General features: G+C 40.4%; 1 pseudogene; it reads right to left on the bottom strand.

The window, feature by feature from the left end:
• Nucleotides 1-16,792: 16,792 nt before the first annotated feature.
• On the bottom strand, nt 16,793-16,937 carry LOC115278598 (annotated as a pseudogene).
• Nucleotides 16,938-18,003: the final 1,066 nt, after the last annotated feature.

Raw genomic sequence — 18,003 nt, 5'->3', positions numbered from 1 at the left:
GCATGTTTTTATTTTTCAGATAAATGTATAAGAGCCTAGAAACTTGACGGAGAATTCCAGTGAGAAGACCAGTGGAAAAATAATTTATGAAAAGCCCGTATATGAAGGCCAACACTTTCTAGGCACCACATTGTAATAGTGGCCAAACTAAGGACTGTAAATAATTGTATTTAGGTTTGTATCATTTTATATATACCAAAGATGTCTTTTTCACTACTGTGGAAAGTAGCTGGATACTGCGCTTACAGTAGTGCCTCGACCTGAACTTTATAAGCATCGAGTTGTATGATACCTCCAATCTTGCTGAAATCTCATGCCAGCAGAGAGTATATAGCGCATTATTATAAATCCAGAAGCGGTTTGATTACAGCAATTTCTAATTACAATGTGGACTCTACCAATTTGGTAAATTACTATCATGGAACCATAGGTGTTCTTTAACATAGTTCTCTAGAAACCAATATCACTTGAATGTTTATAATGAAAGTAAATTTACTGAAGTTATTTCTATCTGACTTTGTCTTGGAAACTGATAACAATGTATTTTAAAATTATATGTATATTTTAGTAATAAATGAAATTACTTAAAGTATCCTACAAATTTGATATTTACTAACTAAAGAATATAGCTTCGTCCACTGCCTTCCATCCATAAGTATAATTACGAGCTAATGAAATTTCAATTCTATTTTCTCAGTTTGCATAAAGTCCTTTAAATAATGTCTCAAGGTCTCTCTGATGGTAATATAATCAATCCCTAGTCATTGTAGGTTAATAGCCTGCATTCTTGCTCTGACAAAACTGTTTACTCTATAATGACATTTAACAAACTTGCCCACCTCGTCATTAGCCAGCAATTCCCTTTAATCAGTTACTTTAATGTAAATATTCAAATAATGGCATCCAAAGGAGACATAGATTTGTCTGTAATGTATTATGTATCACCATAAATTTTATATGTAAAGAGAATCCTAGAAAGCATCCTGCTTCCTAAGTAGCACCTTTCAAAAAAGATTTAAAACATAATTTAATTCAATTCTGACCTTTTATTCTGTGGATCTGTTTTGATCTGTTTCCTTAGTGACAACCAGAATAGTAGGTACAAAAGATTAGGGAGAAATACACACACACACACACACACACATACACATGCACACACAATATATATACACCACATGCACACACACACAAACAAATATACTATATATACCATGCAGTATATATATATAGTAGGTATAATTTTATATATATATATAATATATTACGTAGAGTTACAAAACTCTAGCAAGTTAGGAATAATATTAAACAGACAACAATGAAAGTGCTTTGTTAATAAGTAAAGATGTCCAGAGAAAGAAAAATTAATCAGTAGAATTTCATCAGCGCGAACAGCAAAGAGTGTAACGGGACCAGCAGGGGGTTCAGAGAAATTCCAGAAGGACTTAGAAGAGCTCCAAATCCCTGAAAAATCCTGAGCTCTGGAAGAAGAGGGGGAGTAAATAGTCCTCATAAATATTTTGAGTGACAGATTAAAGAGAAAGTAAAACATGCATGGAAAACCAGACAGGTTGCAAACGGTCTAGAGGCTGCGCTTCAAAAGTCTTCCGTGGGTGGAAGCACGAGGAGGGTGTTCTCTGGCTGAACTGTGCGCCGGCACCCCCGTGACCGTTTTCTCCGTAGAAGAGGGAGTGACGCCTCCCCATGTTGCAATGGTAGACATGTTTTACTTCTCACTCATATTTGTCATTGAGAATTTGGTTATCAGAATCTTCCAGAAAGTCATATTTTGCGTGTCTTTGACTTTTAGGAAAAAGAAATGGTTTATCTTTGAAGTGATGCTAAGTTTGCTTCACCATGCAAACCAATAGGTTCAGCCATGGAAACTTTTATGGATCTGATATAGCTACCAAAGTAGCAGAGTTGTTTCCTTATAAACTACCTTCTGACTTTGTTATACTGGTATATTTCTGAAAATACCTCATGAATCTGGGTATAAAGATCTTAAAGCAAACAAAATAAAAATAACGGCTAAGTACATGGATGTAAGTGCAACTGAGAAGTAGTCATTTCTCCTTCTTCCTTCCTGAAACAGACAGAGCACACAAAATTTCTGTAATTCACAGAGTCGTTGCACTATCTGGTGGGCGTGGTAGTTAAAGCTGTAATCGTAAAAGATCAACTGACTTACTTAAAACTGTAAATTACAGCTTAGAATCTGCCTAACAGTTTGGTTTTTGTTCACTTAAAATTATCACATAAAGTCTACAACTTTGATACTTAGATGCAGTTTTTGTGACCAATCTTTAGAGATGAATACTTACTATTTGAGACATGAATGATCACTGTCTTTGGTAATGACCATTGTGGTTTCACGGTGGCCATGATCATTATTCAGTTTCAGAAACACTTTTCATTGTTGGCCTCCATCTAAAAATTGGTTCTGTAGTGACATCACTAGGGTTGTCTTTGGCCAAACTGGGAAGCAAGACAAGTTTCTCTCTGTATCTTCCTGTTCTCTGTTCCCTGTTCCTCCTTCCCTGTAGCACTCCAGTGTTCCTCCCCGACCGTTTCTGCCCCACAACCCAAACTCCACTCCAGTGAACTTTTTTCTTATATTCAGATTTCACACAATTATTGAAAAAAAAAACTAATAATGCCCAGGTGCCTGACTCTTTTGAGAGGATTTACATATTAAAAATAACTCTTTGGGCACCTAGGTGGCTCAGTTGACTTCAGCTCAGCTATTAATCTTACATCCTGTGAGTTTGAGTCCTGTGTGGGGCTCTCTCTGCTGACAGCTCAGAGCCTGGAGCCTGCTTCATATTCTCTGCCTCCCTCTCTCTCTCTCTGCCCCCCTCCTGTCTGTCTCTGTCTCTCAAAAATAAGTCAACATTTAAAAAAATAAAACAATTCTCAACAGCGGAAAAATTCAATGTCAAAAACATTAAGTTATTATTGGACCATCTACTACACTTGATCTTAAAGCTAGGCCAGGGAGAGTGGCAAGAATTCTATGTAGGTTAGAGATTACTTTATTTGATAAGAGAAAGGGAAGAGATTTCCCTGTCACATTTATCTTCCTCTTGACCATTCATTTGTTCTGCTGCCAAGTATGCTCCTGAACTCTGCTGCTATAGCAGACTTTCCAGTGGGCAGAGGGGAGCTGACCCACGCCCGTCCGTACATTCTCTTTTTGGTTGGCTAACAAGAGGTGTCGCGGAATGGCGCTGCTGCTCACATCTGGTGGTCACCAGCCCAGCTTCCAGGCCCTCGCCCTCGGCTCATGAGACTCGGAATTTCTCAGGAATGTGCGTCGGCCTCACTCCTGGTTCCAGAGGTGAACCCTTAATGGACTTAAACCATCCCATCCTTACCTGCCATGTTGCCTGTTTAATGCTAGACAAGTAACCACATCTATTTGCTCTATCAGAGAAGAAAACTCTCTCCCAGGCAGAAACAAGGATTCTGAATTGCCAAGAGTTTTTGGAAACTCAAGGGAAATGCCTGAATGAGAGGCCAACACCAACGTAGTGGATTCAAAACCACAAAAGGGGATCCAGAAACGGGTTTATGCCCGTACGTAGTTCTAGACGGGACATTTAAAGCCTGTGGACGACCCTTGCCCGAAGTGTCATCTCCTCAGAATGATCCCATTACATGATTCAGTACGTTTCCCTTTATATCTCAGCTAATTAAAGTCAGGTTTTCTGAAACATTTCTGTTAAGAATGTTCTCTAAGTAATAAAGTATCTTTCCTATCAAATTAAATAAATTTAGCTAACTGGTATCCAGGATAGGCACTGAGTAGTGGAAAGAAATTATATTAAGATCCATGTACATAACAGTCATCATAAGTTTTGCTCAGACCCAGGAAAAAGCTTAGATTCTGGTCTTCGGTCTATGAGAGAAGGCTGGGTAGTTGACATAAATATCTTCTCTTGCACCGTCCGAGGACTGATGAGTAGGGATGGGATTTCTGTAGTTGTTGGTTACCTAGAAAGACAGACAGAATGACGATGATTCACTGCATTTCAGCAGCTAACAAAGATCCCCAAAACAAGTCTCCTCTTAAACCAACCACAGTGTAAGTCAAATATCTATTATGATTAACTTCATAAACGAGTCTCTTCCTTTTACTCAACTTCTACGAGAAATGACATCCTTGACCAGCAGGGCTCAGAATGACATGCAACAGGAGACTAATCTAGATCATCATTTGCCATATTTTATAGATTATGAAATACCTGTTTAGCCTTAGAACTCTCTCTCTCAGTGTTCGAGACTGTTTTGATAAGAATAATTATTCTCACTTTTATATGGAAGTCTAATATAGCATCTCCCATTGTGGATACTCACTAATTCCTGTTGAATGAATGCCTTAAGAAACAATACTTTCAAAGGACACAGTGTCATGTCATGAAAATAAGCAACTAAACACAATAAAAGAAATTTAAAAAATAGAGTGGCATAACTTTCAAAATGATGTTATATAATCATTAATTTCTCTACCCTAATCAAGTCACTATGACCACCTACCTATGTACGTGGCAGAAAATAGGTAGGCATGGGTAAGAGAGAGAAACTGTGAGGAAGAGAAGGAAAAGAAGATTGAGACATCTTTTGGTGAGTAGTTTGGAAATTGCAACAGGTTCTGGCGTGTGCAGGGGAAAAGCAAAGAAAAAGTTGCAGCGCAGTCGTTACTTACATAGTGTGCCTACAACCCAATCAGGTAGGTCTAGCCTCTTCCTCTTTCGTGGTCCAATTTGTTATCTAACTTCCTAACCGTCGTTCGAAATATCATTAGTCTACAGAAGTCTGAACAAGTTGAACACAATGCAGGAAGCTGCAAAGCTCTTGCGCTCCTGTGAAATCACAGCAATGAACTTGGCTTTAGATTGGCTTGAGTGGACATCAGCCAATCCTAAGGACAAAGTAGGGAGCCTTGCAATTGCGTACGACCGAGAGCTACTTAATTGCCTGCTAGAGCGCCAGGTGACACAAGGCAGGACTTCCTCGGTCTTTCCAGTTAGTGTCAAAAAGCCAGCCGGGAATTATCCAGAAACACTTTTTCTTGTGCGGAGGGTAACTAAGGGAAGAGAAGAGTTCAACCAATAGATAAATAGGTGACAAAGAAATCTGAAGCACACATATTAGATTGTCAGAAACTTATTACTCGATGTTTGGCCATGTAGAATTCAACTGCAAATAACTAAAGAGAAAGGGATGTAATTTTAGATAACACTTGGAGAAATGTTTTACCACAAAATTTTATAAACAGAATAATATAGGTTAAAGAGAATATCTGACCAATAGTGGAGACAATGAGCATGACAATAAGCATCCCTCTTTTCTGCAAACCCAATAGAGATTTTTTACTCTTTCAGTTAAACAAGGAGCTGGGAAAGGTGGAGTGGAAATTCTGCAGCCTATCAGAAATCTGAGAATCCTTTAGTTAATAAGTCAATAACCATAATAATGATAACACATACCATAGCACTGTGTCTTTCTAATGTGCTTGCTCTGCCTCAAGTCTTTTACATGATATAATTTAATCCTCACAATAAACTTAGAATATGAAAATATTATAATGCCTGTTCTAGGCCAGATGGTGTCCCCTGAAACTTATCCCCTTCCCAGACCTTCATAATGTGACTTTATTTGGAAGTAGGGTTGTTGAGGATGTAATTAGTTAAGATGCGGTCATACTGTAGTAGGGTGAGCCCTCAGTCCAACATCACTCATGCCCTTATAAAAAGGGAAGAGAGACAGATAGACATGCAGGTGCAAACACAGTGAAGAACGTCGTGTGAAGACAGAGGCAGAGATTGAAGTGACGAGCCCGTAAGCCAGGGAATGCCAAGGACTGCCAACAACCACCACCAGGAGAGAAGCGTGGAACAGACTCTCATCCCAAGAGGGAACAGATCCTGCAGAGACTCCATTTTGGACTTCAACCCCCCAGAACTGCAAGAGAATAGATTTCTGTTGTTTAACCTCCTGTGTGAGAATTTTGCAGTGGCCACGCTAGGAAACTGCTAACAGATGTTGGTAATGCACGGCGTTGATTATTAAGATGTCGCTGTGATTGTACCTCTATTTATACTGATGTAAAACACACTGTTTCAAAGGGCCTTGATAATAGGAAAATAGGTCAGAAAATAAGTGTTTCCTCAAAAAGATGACACTGGAATTATAGGTTACTGAAAGAACAATAAGGTTGTTGACAGCAAAATGATTGATTTTATAGGACATTTACAACGCGCCAAAGCAGGGGGATGACAGTTCTGAGAAAACTTACCTTATTCTGGGCATCCTTATTTCTGTGCTCTTTAAAAAGTTCTCTTTTCTGTCTCCTTCGCCTGAGAATACATATTCGATAGAAGTATCAACATATGACACTCCAGCACAAGTATTATCGCGTATAATAGAGTGTTACACCTTACCCGTCCTCCGGCCCATATGCCCTTATTGATATGTGGAGGTGGCATCCATGGGTGGTTTATACAAACCTACTCAAACTTCCCTTGTCCTAATTTTTCATTTTTTATCTTTCGCAGATGGTGAAGGAATCTAAATGGATATCCAGGCAGTATGCATTAGTAATTAATCTCAGTGAGCTTACTAAAGAATGGTTCATAGTGAATTATTACATAAAATGGCTCACTGCCTTCTCCAAATAATCTTGGGCTTTGAGATTTCCCACAATTAAGAACTTTAAAATGCCACAGTGTAATTTCTCAGATGCCAGTGATAATAGAGTTAAGCTTTACAGAAACTTCCATGTGTTTTACTAAGCCACTCCTATGGATCATTTTCCTTAGCTTTCACCAAACCCCTATATGTAACAGAGTTGGAAACTGAGGCATTTTGAACCAAATCACATGGTTGGTTAGTGGCAGTATCAGAATTTGAATCCACAGGCTTCCCTCATGGCTGTTAGGCTCTAGTGCTTCTGGAATCACGTCATTGCGCCTCAGTGGGCCATCTGGAGCCAGGAGACGGCACAGACTCTTCACTGTTTCAGGGAAAACTATGAAAACCCCATTTCAGGAGGCATATTTGAAAAGAAAATTCAAGAAGAGAAGAAAAGAAGGCTACTATAATTGAATGTAGTACAAGGAGTGACTCTATCCAAGTGTATGAAATAGTTATTATGGGGAAATGATGACTGTGTTTTTCTCATCTCCCTGAAGAAAAGATTCTTATCAGACCGTAGAGGAGATGGAACTGATGCAAAAGTGTAGAGCTCATTTCCTTTTTGCAAAAAGATGAAGTTGTAATTCCTTCATGGAAAGTTTATTATTCTTTTAATGGATTTGTTTACTTCTTAAGTATCCTTTACACAATTAACTTATTTAATGTTTTGATGTGTACGTTTCCAGATCTTTCATATAAATTGCTTACTCCTCAAAAGACATCAGTGATACGGACGCTATTACTATTTTCTTTTTACAAATAAGGGAACAAATCTATGACCTTGGATCTTTTGTTATATCATGGGTCACAAGGTTTGCTATATCATAATACAGAATTAATTTTTCCAAAGAGGCCCAAATTACATATGTTGTTGACAGAAGCCTAGAGGATGCAGTGCCACGGGGGAAAGAGAACAGGAAGCTGAAGGTCAGATGGTCTGGGTTTAACTGGTGCTCAGAAATCTACTAATTGTTTACATCTGTAAAGTTCAGTCCCCTTGTCTGTAAAATAAAGACAGTAAACACTTGGTTTCTTCTAAGCTGACCAACCATCCTGGTTAGCTTCATCTAAAGAGATTCCCCGGATGAAGGATTTTCAGCGCTGAAACCAAGAGAGTCCCAGGCAAAACAAAATAGCCTCTTTGTTGGGAACATCAAAGTGGACAACAGAAGTAAAAATAAGTGTCTAATATTTCACTCACTGAACATTACATTTCTTCCTAGAAACACAAGTGTCCATGTCTAGACTGTCTCTTGGCTCCTACCATCCCTAACTGGTGCGACACGTGTGAACCAAGCACAGTCACTTAATAATGTCACCATTCTGATCTCTAACTGGGAGCAACACAGAATGGAACACAGACATGTGGGAAATAACCCCAACTCCAGAGGAAGCCACCCAGGGGCAGGACTCAGTTTCATTCAGGCACGCTGCGATTTCCTCCCCAGCTCAGTGCACCTGAAGCAGCAGGATTATTTTCAACAGTCACCAAGACAGAGTCCTGAAGGCCACTGTTTAAGCCCTTGGGTCATTTTTCAGAACCTTTCCATTCCAAGCAACAACCACAAACAGACACAGGCCAGAAGGTAGAAAGAACAGTGCGTCTTCCTTTGTGATGTTTGACCATGATAACACGTTCAAGTCTGCTAATCTTTATATCACATTTAACCAAATGGGACAATATATTCTGCAGTTCAGGTTAGCTATTCACGTTAAAGTGATGCATTTTCATGAAGCTAAATCCATCATGTCCAACATCTGTGACCCTCCAGAGACCCGTGCTGTCACTCACTCTGTCCTACCATGTGGCCCATGTTCCCTGGTGCTCCTGCTATCGCAGCGGCCCTCAGCACATTTTTCATCAACCAGGGTGAGGCACTAGAAAAATCCTCAGGGTCACTGACATCCTGGGGTCCTTCCCTCAATTTGCTAATTTCTGACCAGAGAAAAGACTTGAGAGCAGTCCATGATGGAGAGAAAGAGAAAATGACTGTTTTGTGATTCAATTTAATTAGACAAATACATATTGACCATCCATTATTTGGAAAGACTAGTGCTAAATGCTCTCAAACATTAAGAAATGAACAAAATACAATCCTGTCATTATGAACAGGAGGGAGGACAAGCACAAAAATGATTAAGCGACAAAGCTGGCCGTGAGGTGCAGCAGAGGAGGACAGTGTGAGTCCACATGGTGACATCATGTCTCTTTCCAGGATGGACCTCCCACAGGGGACATGTGTCCCACACCTGGAATGATCCCCAGGAGTAAGGCCAAATATGGGGAAACAGCATTTTGTTGGCATACCAAATGGGAAAAGAGTCGGGTGTGTTCACAGAATAAGACTTGCAGTTTGGGGCGTCTGGGTGGCTCAGTCAGTTAAGTGTCTCTCGATTTTGGCTCAGGTCATGATCTCCAGTCCTGAGTTGGGCTCCATGCCTTCCTTTCTGCCTACCCCACACTCACTCACACATGCCCTTTCTCTAAAAATATTTTTAGGAGGCACATGAGTGGCTCAGTTGGTTAAGTGTCCGACTTCCACTCAAGTCATGATCTCACAGTTTGTGAGTTCAAGCTTCCCGTCAGGCTTGGAGCCAACTTTGGATGCTGTGTCTCCCTCTCTCTCTGTCCCTACACAGCTCATGCATCTCTCTCTCTCTGTCTGTCTGTCTCTCTCAAAAATAAATAGACATTAAAAAATCTTTTTAGTTTTTAGTTTTTTTAAAGACTTTCAGTTTCACCAAAACTGGCCAACATCAGGGGGAATAAAGTAGAAAATAAGAATGGACATCAGGTTGGGGTCCCACTAATTAGGTGGGGGTCAGAACAACAGGCACCTCTGTTACAGGGTTCGTGACTTCTAACATCATTCTGACGGCAGCGGGAAACCAGTAAAAGGTATTAAACAGGAATGACATGATTAGTGTCACTTTTAGGAGAGCAACCAGGAAAAGTAAGATGTGTTAGAGAGAGAGGAGAGAGGAGACGCCTGGCACCTGGGAGCAGATTGAGAATAGTGTCAAGTGAGCAATCGTGCAAGTCTCCAATGAGGCGAGGCCAGGATGTGGACACAGGACAGAGAAACCTGATACCCCATTAATGTACATGCGTGCGTGCATGTGTACGTGTGTGCGGGTGTGCACGTGTGCTGTGTGTGTGCTTGGTAATATTGCTGGGGTAGAAGAGAAAAGCAGAGATCGTGTTCTTTGCTCCTCTAAGAAGAGAGCACTTTAGGTGGAACATAATTAAGAATAATTCCAACTCTATATGATTATAGCTAAGATTTCAACAAATAACTTAGACAAGTGAGTTGGGGACTGCAAGATGGCAAGAGAGGGAAGAAAGAGTCAGCGGTAAGTACCCTAGAAAATCCCCAAGGGTGCCTAAGACAGTGAGAAGTGGGGAACTTTAGTAGAGGTCAGTGGCCAACTACTGTCTCTAAGTTAGCCCCTCCAACACCTTTCTTCCTCCATAGTTTTTTAGGAATAGTAAGTACATGGCTTGTTTCAGAGAATTTACAACCATTTAAAACGATGTTGCTTATTAGAAGGTGCACTCCATCACATCTTGTTCACTACTGTCGAAGCAGATGCTTGATGAATGAATACATGAAGGTATCATTGCTGCTCAACCTTGTTCTTCCCCTTCTCAGAAGCCCTCCTTTTCTTCTCCCCTCTCCAACACACATGCGCACTCACACACACACACACAGCACCCCTCGCCCAACAGCCTCTTTGCCTGGCAGGAGGAGTAACATGGATGGCACGGGAGAGAGTGCAGAGGCACCAGGCCGTTGTCTGCCCAGGATGTGAAGGCTCTGTTAACACGGGAGCAGCTCCTACGATTCTTAAGCGAACTACTCTAGCTTTCTCCCCGATATGACTCACAACTATTTCTCCTCCTTCGTGTAAGAAAAATACTTGTGTATGTGAGTGTGAAGACAGCTTGGCCAACTACTGGATATTAACAGAGAACCCCTCAGATCAGAATCACTCAGAGGAAACCGGATTTGGAATGAGTTGTGATACTCACCTGCTGTAAGAAATGACAATGACGGTTATTAGGGTCACAAACAGCAATAATAAAACTGTTCCGCCAGCCACAAAGAGGCTGTATTGGTTATGCGTTTTACCTAGGAGGAAAAAATATATAGTAGGAATTAGGAATTCCGCTCAAGTCAGAAAAAAAAAATGAAAGGTGGGAAATGAGGAAAGGGTCCATTAATCAAATAGAGTAATAATTCAAAACAAAGAATCCAATGAAAAAAACAGGATAAGAGGAAAAGACAATATTTATTTTAGCGTCTCCTAAATATTTCTGGCTCCTCACAGAGTTTTGTTTGTTCTTTGATTCAGCTGAGTTTAACACCTTAGGAAAAACGAGAATAGGGTGATGGGAATTAAGAGTTACAGACTTCTGGCTATAAAATAAGTACGTCACAAGGATGGAAAGTACAGTGTGTGGAATATAGTCAATAATATTTAATAACTTTCTATGGTGGTGATCATTTCCTAATGTATATAATTGTTGAATCACTCTACCGTAAACCTGAAGCTCATGTAATATTGAATGTCAACCATACTTCAATTAAAAATTAAAATTAAAAAAAGAACAAGATAGAAAGACCACCGTATGTATGAGACATATATCACTTCACGCTAATGAGCTCCCAGTCACAAACACAAAATCTTTTGTAGGAAAAAAAAACCTATCAAAAGACTATATAAATGAAGATTACTTCTTAAGACCGATAAGTACATTCACACAGCAGTATCATTTTCTAAGCAAGACTATAAGAAATATTTTCTACTCCGTTGGAGTTAACGATAAAAAGCAATCCGAAAACAAAGGGACTCGGGCTCAGCGCCGAAGCGTGGAGACCAATGGTGCGGAAATCCGCAGCTCTCTTCCTGACTTACTCCTCACTGTGTGAGCCCCAGCCAAGTCCTTAACCTGTGTTTGCCTTTCCCCATTTGTCCATAGACGACAATGACAGCAGTTCTAACGACATCACAGAACTGTGACTCTAATGAGGTAGTATCCGAATAAGCAATAAACTCCTAGAGAAACATCACTTCTGAGCAAGATCTCCAATGAGGTCAGAGACCATTTTATCTTCAAAATGTCCTCCTCCTGCCCGTGATACATCTCACCAGCCACCCCCCAACGCAGCTCCTTCCCAGAAGAAACCCCATCGTATCTGCTGTGGCCCAGAATGGGAGTGGATTAGAACCTGGGAGCCGTCCCCACCGCCATCTCTCTCTGCGACAACACGCCTGCCCATCTCCCCTCTTGCAAGAAGGTGCCAGGCGATGGTCGACAGCACGATTTCCCTCGACCTTGAAATCGAAGCCCAGTGATCGACCCGTGACCCTGTGCCACCTGCAATCCCACGCCAACCTGCAAATCATGCTTTTCATTAGGGTCTTCCTGAACCTCCCCTCAGATTATTTCTTCCTTCCTGACCCACTAGGTAGCTGAGATTTTTTTCATGATGGGGCTCAGAGTTTACATCTACACACTCATTTGTAAGCTTTCCTGCAAAGAGAAATGAAGTCAACTCATATATATTATTTTCATTTTTCAACCCTGTTGCAACTACAAGGTGAATAAAAGCAGGAAACTGCGTGAACTTTATACTTTGTACATACACACAGTCTAAGAATGGCTTTTGTCCAACTATGGCAGAGAGAAGAAAAGCTAAATTTACTCAGAACAAAAACGCATTGAAACACCCTCACAAAAGGAACAATGACATGTTCTCCCCAGCAGATAAGAAATTAAGCTTTTCAAGCTCTTGGTACATTATAAAAAAATAAATGAACAAAATACCTGAAATTATGTTGCACTGTAACACAGGACTATAAAGGGACCACAGTGGCCGTGCTGAAATAATTTGAATATCACAGGTGCTAAGGTTAAATCAAACAGGCAATCACGGTGAGAAAATGAAAGTTATAATTAAAATATTCACTAACAGTATTATGGGAAAATTGTTTAACCACTTTTGAAAATGCTATTTAGGGGCACCTGAGTGGCTCAGTCGGTTGAGCATCCAACTTCAGGTCATGATCTCGTGGTTTGTGAGTTCAAGTCCCGCATTGGGCTCTGTGCTGACAGCTCAGAGCCTGGAGCCTGCTTCAGATCCTGTGTTTCCCTCTCTCTCTACTCCTCCCTCGCTTTCTCTCTGTCTCTTGCTCTCTCTCTAAAAACATATAAACATTTTAAAAAATAAAAATCTTTGATAAGAAAAGAAAATGCTATTTAGATAGTAAAGACAAAAAGAATGTTATGGTAAAAAAATTTTTTTTCACATAAACATTAGAAGAAAATACAAGTAAGTATTATTTAATCTCAGGAATGAGAAATAGCATTTAGATTTATGAAAATAAATAAATATATAGGACTGACCAGGTCCGGTGAAAAACATCTGTAGGCTAAAATGATCACAAACGACATGTAAAGGCACTAAAAGGTAGCTTTAACCCATCCTTGTTATTAAGAAAAAGCTATAGGGGCACCTGGGTGGCTCAGTCAGTTGAGTGTCCCACTTCGGCTCAGGTCATGATCTCACAGTTTGTGAGTTTGAGCCCCACATTGGGCTCCGGGCTGACAGCTCAGAGCCTGGCACCTGCTTCAGGTTCTGTGTGTGTGTCTCTCTCTCTACCAATTCCCTGCTCACACTCTGTTTCTCTCAAAAATAAATATTAAAAAAAAAGAAAATGCTATAGAAGACAATATGAAAAATAAAAACAACTTACTAAGAAAAAGCATGAAAAGAACAAGTTTGTGTAAGAGGAAGACTGTGGTCAGATAGAACATCTCAAGCTCTACTTGGAGGAGCGGAAACTGCATGCATCCAGAAAGAATTCAGTCTGTGTGTCCTACCCTTTCACTAGGTGTTTACACATTTGATTAATTACTGTATTCTAAAGAAATACTCCGAAATATGACAAAAGGCTCTGTAAAACATTTCTAACTGTGAAAAGAAAATCCTTATCCCCCTGCCCCCGGTGGACTGAGAGCCAGACCACACAGCCGCGGTTCCCAAACTCCTGCATCATCTGGGGGCTTGCTAACTCACAGAGGACTGGGCGCCCCCACCCCCGGACCTCTGACCCAGTGGGTCTGGGTGGGTCCCCACAGATGCGGCTCTCATGTGATACCTGTGTTGCTGGTCTGGCGCCCACCCTGGAAATCTCAGCTACAGACATTTGGATGATGTGTGTGAGGAATGCCAATGAAATGGGAAAATGCTGACTATAGATATGAGGTTAAGTAACATTTCAAAACCAAAATTCACAATTGTGCATGTTGTGCGATCTTGGCCAAGTGTAGGACTTTGAGGAGAAAAGTCTGCAAGGTGACAAACGCCAAAATTTTAAAGCAATGATCTGCAGGGAGGGTCATTAAAAGCAATTATTCCTAAAGACAGATATCATATGTTTTCACTCATATGTGGATCTTGAGGAGCTTAACAGAAGACCCTGGGGGAAGGAGGGAAAATAGTTACAAACAGAGAGGGAGGGAGGCAAGCCATAAGAGACTCTTAAATACAGAGAACAAACTGAGGGTGGATGGGGGGTTGGGGAGAGGGGAAAACGGGTGATGGGCACTGAGAAGGGCACTTGTTGGGATGAGCACTGGGTGTTGTATGTAAGTGATGAGCCACGGGAATCCACCCCCAAAACCAAGAGCACGCTTTACACACTGTATGTTAGCTAACTTGACAACAAATGATCTTTTTAAAAAGCAATGGTTTCTTCAGGCTTTCTGGTATTTTCCAAAATTTCTAAGTGATGTATTGCTTTTTTAAAACAGAAAAAAAAATAGTATAAAATGTAAAGGTCTGCATGCTGAGAGAAGAATAATCAAACAAATTTCAATGGTGATATTATTTTTAACCTTTTTAAAGTTTATTTATATTTTGAGAGAGAGAGAGAAAGAGAGAGTGCCTGGGAGGGACAGAGAGAGAGGGAAAGAGAATCCCAACCATGCACTGTGCTGTCAGCATAGAGCCTGACGCAGGGCTTGAACTCATGAACAGTGAGATCATGACCTGAGCTGAAACCAAGAGTCTGATGTTTAACCAACTGAGCCACCGAGGTGCCCCACTAGTGATTTTAAAGTACAAGATATAGAGAACTGTCTTTGAGAAAGTGCACCCAGAATCCTTAGGAATTAAGATGACATTCCTTATTGAACCCCAATTAAATGAATTAAGTAGAAACCATTGAAATGTACTGGTCATTTGTTTCACATTATTCAAGTATAAATCTAAACTTCAAATGTATCCTTTAATGTGAAATATGTTACCTCCTTTTAATCTCTTCCAGTAATTTTTGACATGTTGAGTGAGATCTGTTTATTCCTTCAGCTTTTCACACCCAGTGTCTCAAGCCATACTATATGCTTGGCATTGCAGATGAAATGGTGTGTATGAAGGAATTTAGTTCCTAAAGGGAAAAAACATCAACTAGAACAAAACTGTACCTCTACTCACAACACTGCTGACACTAACTTTCCCTGAGTTGGCACAGACCCTACAGACCCTCACTGCCCCCCACCTCCCACTTGGGACTCCAATCACAAATCCAGGTCTTCTTACTGCCAATAGATCAACGAGCTATAAATCCAAGATTCCCATCATCCCGTCCTCAGGTTGGATAATTTTCTGTAATAACTCACAGAACTCAGAGAAGCACTTTACTTCCTACTACCGGTTTATTAGAAAAGATACAACTCAGAGACGGCCAAATGGAAGAGATGAATAAGGTAAGTTAATGAGGGCAGTTCATGGAATACACATAGAACTTCTATGCCCTCTAGGGATAGACCACCCTCCCAGAACCCTCCATGTGTCCACCAACTCAGAAGCTCTCTGAACCCTGTCATTTAGGGGTTTTATGGAGGTTCTGCTAGGTAGGCATAAGTAATTAAATCATTGACCACCAGTGATTAATTCAACCCCCAGCACCACTTCCCTTTTTCTGGGGGAACAAGGGCTTCAAATTCCAACCCTCCGATCATGCTGCTGATCTCCCTGGCTCCCAAGTCCTCCATCCTGAATCTCTCTACGTGTTTCCTGCCACCCGTAGCCTCATTAACTTACAAATGGACACTCATTGCTCTAGAGATTCAAGGGTTCCAGAAGCTCTTGAGTCAGGAACTGGGGACAAAGCCCAAATATAGCAAAAGCTGTTCTAGCACCCCTAGCACACAATCTGCTGGGCCCTGTGTGACTAAAAACCAAAACAAGGAAAAGCAATGGGTATGGATGCTTCAGGAAATCAGTCAATAGTTCATAACATTCACTTTTGCCTAAATTCTGCTAATAGATCTCAGGTTGAGTAATGTCAGCCCTCAAGCCCCTCTCTTAAGGAAAGAATTATTGTGTATTCTCAGCAGCCACTTTTTTGTGATTTTTTTCATTTCATCCCAATGCTGTTTTGATTCATAGGAGGACAAAAGTGTCGTGAACCATAAAGCCATTATTTTTCCTCCCATCAAAAAAGATAAATACAGTTAAAACAATTTAAAGCATGTCAGTGAGATATATAAATGAATAATTTACTTCAGGACTGCCACCCTCCAGGCTATGTTCCTTCCAGTGACAAGTATTTATGGCTGAGTTATAAACCTTTAGAAAGGCTCATGGTAGAAATGATGCCAGGTCCTTCCCTTAGAGCCAGGCAGCAAGAGCAGGCATTAATGTCTATTGTTTATCCTTTATTATAGGTTGAGGTGGGCTGGGAAGTGAGGAAGCCAAGAGATTCAGAATCTAAATATCTGGACTAAACAACATGCTAGGAAAGACTCACAGACCCTGAGCCTCTAGCCAGCCCATGGTAGTCATGGTAGATCCAGTTAAAGTTGTTCCTGCTTTCTGGGGCACCTGGGTGGCTCAGTCAATTAAGCGTCAGACTCCCTGGCTTTAGCTCCAGTCATGATCTCATGGTTTGTAAGTTCAAGCTCCACATCCAGCTCTGCACCAACAATGCGGAGCCTCCTTGAGATTCCCTCTCTGCCCCTCCTCTACTCACACATGCATGGGTGCTCTCTCTTGTAAAATAAATAAATATTTTTTTTAAAAAAAAAAGGTACTCTGCTTTCTTACCTCATTAAAATGAAAAGCAGAAATATTATACTTCATTCTATGTAGACTGAATATATATCATATGTATTAAACTGTTAAGAACAGATACTACACTTGATCTTAGCCAAAAGGCCGAGAAGCGATTATATCATATATATACACAGTAGATATATGTGAGCTGACATACTGTTATAAGGCCGATCCTAATTTGTGATCACCACATGATGTAAGTTTCCAAACTTTGTCCCACACTAGACATTGACTTGTTGAATAAAACACACTGAGGAGGGAAGCCTTGGAGCCTAGTCCTACCTTCTAATTCTTTTCCCTGGAAGACCTCATTATAAGACAATCTCACAGGCACGTTTTTGGCCATCACAAAATGATGATAAAATCAACCCCAAGGGTGGCTATGGGGCTTCAATAAAACATACAGAGTAAGTTTATATATTTAATCACTATGTAATATATAAATTATTAATAGTATACTTATATTTTGTATATATCCATTAAAATTAGGGTTTAAAGAACCCATTTGTATTCTTTTCGTGTTGAACTGGTCATGTGTAGCAGGATGCTCGCTCCTGCAGCTAGATACACCTTCCTCGGAAAAGGCAGAGGTGGCATTCATACACAGTAGAAGACAATTACATCTTTGGAAAACCACTGGATTTAATGGTAGCCCAAAGTTTGTTGAACTTTCCTGTAGGGCTGAAATATACATCAGGCGGATACTGATATGGTAATATTATTCCAAGTTTTCAAAGGTCAGCTTTCTTTGTGCAAATCAATTTTATACTCTTTGTATTTCAGAAGCCCTCCCCTGTTTTATAGCAAGAAGATCCGAGCAAATAAATTATTTTCAGAGAACTGAAGAACCATGACGTCAGCCTCTAATCTTTCTTCTGAGTGAAGAGTAATTACCCTTTCTTAAAATAAAAGTGTTATCAGATTTTGACTGAGAGACTTAGGGCACATAAAAAAGTCTAAAACAGAAACACAAGAAACAGAAACATAGGAGAAGGCAAACAGAAAGGTAAGAGAATCTAAATCATTGTCCTGGAGCAAACCAACAAGAGAGGCAAGTTTCCAACCCAGTGCACAATTTCTGCTATGCTGAGTTTGCCTCTTTTGATGGAAATAGTTCCCAAATGACTGAAGAACTTAAACATTTTACACCCATTGAGATACACATGGTCTACGATACACC

The sequence above is a fragment of the Suricata suricatta genome, chromosome 14 (assembly GCF_006229205.1).
Source record: "Suricata suricatta isolate VVHF042 chromosome 14, meerkat_22Aug2017_6uvM2_HiC, whole genome shotgun sequence".
In the NCBI taxonomy this organism is placed as follows: Eukaryota; Metazoa; Chordata; class Mammalia; order Carnivora; family Herpestidae; genus Suricata; species Suricata suricatta.
This window is presented reverse-complemented; position numbering and strand designations above follow the sequence as displayed.